The sequence below is a fragment of the Triticum aestivum genome, chromosome 6A (genome assembly GCF_018294505.1).
Source record: "Triticum aestivum cultivar Chinese Spring chromosome 6A, IWGSC CS RefSeq v2.1, whole genome shotgun sequence".
NCBI lineage: Eukaryota > Viridiplantae > Streptophyta > Magnoliopsida > Poales > Poaceae > Triticum > Triticum aestivum.
Genome location: NC_057809.1, coordinates 479,242,561 through 479,251,189, shown reverse-complemented (window position 1 = coordinate 479,251,189; position 8,629 = coordinate 479,242,561).

The window sequence follows — 8,629 nt, the reverse complement described above, 5'->3', positions numbered from 1 at the left end:
CGGAGTTTGTTCACAATAACTAATTCTCGTTGTCAATTGTTCATCTTATCTTTTCCCGGAGTTCCAACCTTCTTTCAATTATATTATCACGGAGATCTCTATCTAAATCATTGCGAGGCTTCAATCTTATTCTTTTCATCAGACAATTATTTTGGATCATTCTTTTATTACCAGAGTTCTTCATGGAGGTTCTACATGATGGTTCATCAAGGATTTAATCCCTTCTCAAAGTGGTCATTGAGATTCTTTTCAGAGGAACTCAAGCATTCTTTATCTGGCATTTTGAAATGCAATTCTTTCAACCGTATCGTTTGAGGTGGTATTATGTCATTCTTGATAATTTGAGTTCATGTTTTCATGATTCACATATTGTCATGAATGAGATATTTTAAATCCATCAATCTCGTCATTGAAGTTACCTTGGGTTATTTTTCACCTAAAACTTTCCCTAAGGATTGTTGCTATTTATGGTGCTTACCAATGACCCAAGTTCTTCATTTATCCTCCCAGTGAAATAGGTTTTCTCGTCTCCTCGTTCATATCAATCCTATTCTTTTCCCGTGAGTGGCAGGTGGTCACCTCATGATTTGAGATGTATCCCATAAGACCATATAAAGCTTATTCTTTTTGTTGTTGGTTTTCCAACAACTCCATTCTACCATTTGTTGTAAGCATGCTCCCTCAAGATCTTGTTTCTCGTCGTTCATTCCATTCCATTCTTTTTTCTGTTCCAGAGGCATTGTGATGTTGATCTTCTCAACCCATCATCTCGTTTGTCAAAGATCATGTTTTTTTTCATGATTGTCCATTTAACCGGAGTGTCGTGCCCTCTTTTCAAGTTCTGTCACCTTACCAAGTTCTTATTCAATTCCTTTTCTTTTCAATCGGAGTGCTGCCCGAAGTTGTTCTCCCTTGTTCCTCTTCTCTAACAGAGTGTTTTCAGCTTCGTCATTTCCGTTGTATTCTTTTCTCGAAATGGCTTAACCTTTGCAAGGTTCTTTGGTTTCACTCATTGGTCAAAGAAGCAACTTAGTTTACCTCTTCTGTTTCTTTTCCGTTTTTCCCCTCCGGTGCCATCCTAGATCTCGGGACGAGATCCTCTCGTAGTGGTGGAGTGTTGTAACGCCCCGAGACCGATGTGCCAGGTGTCTTCCAGTTATTCATTGTCATTGCCATGTCATTTGCTTGCGTGTTGCATTTTGTCTTGTCATCATGTGCATTGCATCATCATGTTTTCAAAACCTGCATCCGTCCGGGTTCCCCCAGTTCCGTCTGTTGTCCGTTCTGAGCCCAGACACACTTGCATGCGCCCGTGGCATGTCCGAAATAGTATTTTATAAGTGGCCGGAAAATGTTCTCGGAATGGGTTGAAAGTTGGCGTGTGGTCTTATTTTAGTGTAGGTAGAGCGCCTATCAAGTTTCATCGCATTCGGAGTTCGTTTGATAGTCCAACCGTTAAATATAGCGGCAATAGTAGACGGTCTAACGTCGGACGTTTTTGGTCTCCGGAAACAGTCGCCGGGCCTCCCTCTCTTCTCTTCTCTCAGCTCGAGACCGTCTACACAGCCCACTACTCACCGCCAGGCCCTACCTAACCTCTCTCGTCAGCCCGCGACCCTCCTCGCGCGCGCCCGAAAGCTGTCCCGGACCCGACTCGGGTTGTCGCTACCGTTGTGTCCGGATCATCTCCAAACGTCTACAAAACGTCTCCGTTTTCTTATTTGGACTTCCTAGCTATTTTATTCGCGATCGTTCGATTGCGATCGGAGGGGCGATATACCCCTATGTCAACCCACTTGCTATATATATTAGCCTAACCTAGACCAAATCCCTAATTCCTAGGGATCCTCCCAGCCGCCGCCGCACTCATTCCCCACCTTGGGATCCTCTCATTCCCCCCTACACCAACCATCAGCCGCACCCAGATCCAATCCATCCACGCAGCCCCGCGCTCGAGCTCTTCTCCCTCCCGATGCCTCTTCCTCCTTGCTTCGCTCAAGTACAAAGGAGAGGAGCTCCTTCTCTGCCCCGGCGAACCTCGACGCCGAACACCAGCAGGAATTGCTTGCCATGGACCCTCCTTGTTCCTCTCTCACCCTTCATCCTTTTTTTCCCTCTCTGGTTCTCCCCTCTCCTCATCTCTCTTTGCCCTCTTCACAGGAGCACACCGGTGTCATGGAAGTCACTGCCGCCCTACGCGTCGAGCTCCGCCACCGGAGATCCCTGTCGCTGCCTCCATTCCCGCGCCATTCCCGCCGTGCCCCTCTTGCGCCGCCGTGTGTCTGCCGTCCGCGTCGGTGACTGCAGTGCCCAGCCATGGCGTCCAAGGAGCCCTCCTGCTGCCACCTCGCCGGCCTCACTCATGCCCAGCACCTCCTCCACCCCGCAGCCGCGCCTCCACCAGCAGATGAGCCCTCGCCGCCGGCCAGCAGAGCCGTCGGAGCACCACCAGAACCGGGCCGCCTTCCCTGCCCTCCTCTCTCTTCGTCACTCCCTCTCCGTCTCTCTGCTCTCTCATGGCCTCTCTCTATGTGCCCTTCGCAGGTCGACGCCGCCGGCCATCTCCGCCCCGGATCCGGTTGCCCTTGTCGTCCCGTGCTCGGATCTACCTCCTCCAGTCATCTCCTTGCTGGTCCATGCCCCGGGGACCCGTCGATGAACGATGCCATGTCGTGCGCCGCCTCCTCTGTTTTCTGCGCCCGCTCTAGCAGGGAGGACGAGTGGTAGTGCATATGGGCCCTTTGCATCGCCTTCAGGCCCAGCGCCATGCCTCCTCTATTTCCTGCCGGCCCAAGGGGCCCATGGGTGAGCAGCCTTCCCTAGCGCCTGTTTCGGTTGGGCCAGCCAGATCCGGCCCGCTATGTATTTTTTTCCTGTCCAGTGATTTTAGTAATTATCCAGAGTTTACGGTTTTACAGAAAAACCCCTAGTCTTCATGCATATAAAACTTATAAATAATGCATCTTATGTAAAAACTCTATTATGAAACATGCTTAGAATTTTGTGTAGATTCATATTGTGCAACTTTCATCCATGTTTGAAATGTTTAAAATGGTGTTTGATTAAATTTGCTCCTATGCCATGTTAAAATGCTTTAATTCATAACTAAATAATCGTAACTCCGAATTTAATAAACTTTATATGTAAATGGGGTGGAAATATGCCTAGTTTAACATGGTGGCTTTACTTGGCATGTTTAACAACTATAAAATATGGTTTAGGGCAGAACAGTACCAAACCTAATATATGCATATGAGGAGTTTCCGGAAATTGTTGTTCGTTGTTTCCGGCCTCATTTAAACTTTACTAGATAGGTAGTTTTCTTTGCTTCACCCTCTTGCCATGTTTAACAACATTTAATATTGTTGGGTACATAAACAAGATCGAACTTAACAAGTCACGTGGTGTTTTGTCAATATGCAACGGAGTTGCATATTGAGCTCCACTTAATTTGTAGTATTGCTTGTGCATTTTGCCATGCCATTTATCATTAAACCGGACATGCATCATACTTGTTTGCGCATCGTGCCATGCTTATGTGATGTTTGTTCACCATGATTGTTTGCTTCTTTCCGGTGTTGCTTCTTCGGGTTGGTTCCGATAACGTCGTGTTGTGAGGATTCGTTCAACTACGTCCGTTTGTCTTCTTCATGGACTCGTTCTTCTTCCTTGCGGGATCTCATGCAAGATGACCATACCCTCGAAATCACTTCTATCTTTACTTGCTAGTTGCTCGCTCTTTTGTTATGCCTATGCTGTGATACCTACCACTTGCTTTCACGCCTCCCATATTGTTGAACCAAGCCACTAACCCACCTTGTCCTAGCAAACCGTTGACTGGCTATGTTACCACTTTGCTCAGCCCCCCTTATAGCGTTGTTAGTTCCAGGTGAAGATTGAAGTTTGTTCCTTGTTGGAACATGGAGATGTTGTTCCTTGTTGGAACATGTTTACTTGTTGGGATATCACAATATATCTTATTTAATTAATGCATCTATATACTTGGTAAAGGGTGGAAGGCTCGGCCTTATGCCTGGTGTTTTGTTCCACTCTTGCCGCCCTAGTTTCCGTCATATCGGTGTTATGTTCCCGGATTTTGCGTTCCTTATGCGGTTGGGTTATAATGGGAACCCCTTGACAGTTCGCCTTAAGTAAAGCTCTTCCAGCAATGCCCAACATTGGTTTTACCATTTGCCACCTAGCCATTTCTTTTCCCTTGGGAGTCGCGCTCCTGAGGGTCATCATTATTTTACCCCCCCCCCGGGCCAGTGCTCTTCTGAGTGTTGGTCCACCTATCAGCTGTCGGTGGCCACCAGGGGCAACTCTGGGCTGGCCTACCCGTACCTAAGACAATCTGAGTGTGCCCTGAGAAAGAGATATGTGCAGCTCCTATCGGGATTTGTCGGCACATTCAGGCGGTGTTGCTGGTTTAGTTTTACCCTGTCGAAATGTCTTGTTGTACCAGGATACCGAGTCTGATCGGAATGTCTCGGGAGGAGGTCTATTCCTTTGTTGACCGTGAGAGCTTGTGATGGGCTAAGTTGGGAGACCCCTGCAGGGATTTGAACTTTCAAAAGCCGTGGCCGCGGTTATGGGCAGATGGGAATTTGTTAATGTCCGGTTGTAGATAACTTGAACCTTAACTTAATTAAAATGCATCAACTGCGTGTGTAACCGTGATGGTCTCTTTCCGGCAGAGTCCGGGAAGTGAACACGGTGTTGGAGTTATGCTTGACGTAGGTTGCTATAGGATCACTTCTTGATCATACTTTTATCGACCGTGCTTTGCCTTCTCTTCTCGCTCTCATTTGCGTATGTTAGCCACCATATATGCTAGTCGTTTGCTGCAGCTCCACCTCATACCTTTACCTTACCCATAAGCTTAAATAGTCTTGATCGCGAGGGTGCGAGATTGCTGAGTCCCCGTGGCTCACAGATACTTCCAAAAACTAGTTTGCAGGTGCCGATGAGTCCGTGCAGATGACACAACCAAGCTCAGGAGGAGCTCGATGAAGATCTTGTCCTTTGTGTTGTTTTGTTCTAGTTGATCAGTAGTGGAGCCTAGTTGGGGTCGATCGACGACCGTGTCGCATTTGGGGTTCTTCTTTTATTTTGGTTCCGTAGTCGGACCTTTATTGTATTTGGATGATGTAATGATTTATTCATGTATTGTGTGAACTGGCGATTGTAAGCCAACTATGTATCTCTTTTCCCTTATGTATTACATGGGTTTTTTGTGAAGATTACCTCACTTGCGACATTGCTTTCAATGCGGTTATGCCTCTAAGTCGTGCTTCGACACGTGGGAGATATAGCCGCATCGTAACACCCTCGATGCGACTATAACTCCCACGTGTCGAGGCATGACTTAGAGACATAATCGCATTGAAGGCATATGTCGCAAGTTAGGAAATCTTCACAACATCCCATGTAATATAAATCATAAAGGGGAGATAACATAGTTGGCTTACACTCGCCACGTCCAACAAGTACATAAATAACATTACATCATCCAAACAATCATGGCCCGACAACGGCACCAAAATAAAAGAGAACCCAACATGCGACACGGTCCCAATCACCCCCAACTGGGCACCACTACTGATCATCAGGAAAGGAAACATAGTAACGTTGAGAGTCTTCGTCGAACTCCCACTTGAGCTCAAGCGCATCTCCTGGAGGGGAATCATCAGGCCCTGCATCTGGTGTAATAGTAATTTGTGAGCCACAGGGACTCAGCAATCTCGCACCCTCGCGATCAAGACTATTTAAGCTTATAGGTATGGCAAGGTAAATATATGTGGAGCTGCAGCAAGCGACTAGCAAATATGGTGGCTAACTTATACGCAAAAGAGAGCGAGAAGAGGTGGCAAAGCACGAGCGAGAAACTAGAGAGCAACCTGCGCAAACATTACTCCAACACCGTGTCCACTTCCCGGACTCCGTCGAGAAGAGGCCATCACGGTAACACACTCAGTTGATTCATTTTAATTAAGTTAAGGTTCAAGTTATCTACAACCGGACATTAACAAATTCCCATCTGCCCATAACCGCGGGCACGGCTTTCGAAAGTTCAAATCCCTGCAGGGGAGTCCCAACTTAGCCCATGACAAGCTCTCACGGTCAACGAAGGAATAGACCTCCTCCCAAGACGTTCCGATCAGACTCGGTATCTCGGTAATTCAAGACTTCAACAGGTTAAAACAAGACCAGCAACACCGCCCGAATGTGCCGACAAATCCCGATAGGAGCTGCAATATCTCGTTCTCAGGGCACACTCAGATGAGACTAGCTACGAGTAAAACCAACCCTCAAGTTTCCCTGAGGTGGCCCCGCAGGCAGCTCAGTTCGGACCAACACTCAGAGGAGCACTGGCCCGGGGGGGGGGGGGTTAAAATAAGATGACCCTTGAGTCTGCAGAACCCACGGGAAAGAAAAGGCTAGGTGGCAAATGGTAAAACCAAGGTTGGGCATTGCTGGAAAAGCTTTAATCAAGGCGAACTATCAAGGGGTTCCCATTATAACCCAACCGCGTAAGGAACGCAAAATCCGGGAACATAACACCGATATGACGGAAACTAGGGCGGCAAGAGTGGAACAAAACACTAGGCGAGAGGCCGAGCCTTCCACCCTTTACCAAGTATATAGATGCATTAAGATAACAAGATAATATAATGATATCCCAACAAGTAAATAAAATGTTCCAACAAGGAATGACCTTCAATCTTCACCTGCAACTAGCAACGCTATAAGAGGGGCTGAGCAAAGCGGTAACATAGCCAATCAACGGTTTGCTAGGACAAGGTAGGCATCGTAGCATTGGCATAGCAAAAGAGCGAGCAAACTAGCATAGCAAAGATAGTAGTGATTTCAAGGGTATGATCATCTTGCCTGCACAGGTGTCAGAGTTGACTGGATCCTCGAAAGCAAACTCAACGGGCTCCTCGTTAGCAAACTCGTCTTCTGGCTCTACCCAAACAAGACAAACAAGCAACAAGGACACAATCAACCTCCTGCAAGGATCAACCAAGATGATTCAAAGATGATATGCTATGCGGGATGCGATGCGGGATGCAAAATGCAAGATATGACAGGAAACGCATGAACCTGGCCTCAACTTGGAAATCCAAGGGTGCCACTGGAAAGATGAGATGAAAACGCTTAAAAACGATATAACGAACGCCGGAATCGGAGTTACGGTTTGGAAATGGCAAGCGATTCAAATATGACACTGGTCTGCGATTTACAGCAAGTAGCCATATAAATGCAATGAGATGAACATGCTAAAGCACCCAAACATGACAACAAAATACATGGCAGGGATGCATTCAAGATGCTTAACAAAAGTCTAGCACTGAGCTACGGCCAAATCATCCATTAACAGGTTCAAACAAGCATGGCAAAAATGCATATGGTAAACAAATCTCAGACTTAGTGAAATTAACACTTGTCTGGAATTTCAGATCAGGTAGCACTCTTCGGAGCATCAAAACTGCATGCTACAGGACCTGAACATGGCAAAGTAAAGCATGGCATGGAGCTACTCAAAGAGCTTAACAAAAGTCCCTTAATGACCTTGACCCAAAAAGGATCAGAAAATACAATTGCAAGCATGTGAACATAGCAAAAACATAATCAGTTTTCAGACTTAGTGAAAACTGGCACATGCTGAAACATAACTCAAGTAGGCATGTTTACGAGCTCGATGCACTCACTACGGTGCAAGTCATGGCAAGGCAAGCATACATCCATCAAGAAGGCACAAAATGCAAGCTAGACATGGCAAGAACAATAGCATAGCATGCACGGATCAACTACAACATCATCGGCAAAATCGCAAACAAGTTAACAATCTGCCCAGATTCACAAAGTAGCAAAAGTAGAGCTCGATTGACTCAAGATAGGTTGCTCCATAATTGCAAACAAAGACATGGATGGATAGAGCACTACAAGGTTAACAAAACATCCTTACTGATCATCCTGAAAAGAGGCACGGATCACTAGGAAACAACATGAACATATGGCATCATGAGATAAACAGATCAATGACTTAGTGGAATTGCTAAGTCCCTGAAAACAGAATTAGCAAGTGCACCACTTTGCAAGCTTGCACTAGTCACCACACACATCACAAAAAAACATGGGTTGCACCTCTGGAAAGATGACAAAACCCTTAACAAAACATATGTAGAACTCATGGGCATATCATGCACACAATAATCATGGCAAAAATGACAAAAACCTAAATGGAGTAGCAGATTTGACAATTAACTCAAGTAGCCCTCTTCTAACAGCATTTCGGGCATCAAGATGAGCTCAAATGAAAATGATGCAATGGAATGAAATGATGTACTCTCTGATATGAACACTTTGATATGCTGTATGCATGAATCGGAGCTACGGATGCAAAGTTACGAGGCTATGAACATGGGCACTTGGATGTGAGAATTTCGGGACTTAGTGAAAAAATCAACCTAGGGTTTGCACGTGGATCGAGGCGGCCGGATATCGCCGGAGCTCTTGCCGGACGACGAAGGAGAGGACGCCGGGGCTACGGGCGCCGACGACCGAGGCGACGAGGGGTGGAGGCGGCGGCGGTGGTGGTGAGCTCGTCGGGCGGCGGGGCGCG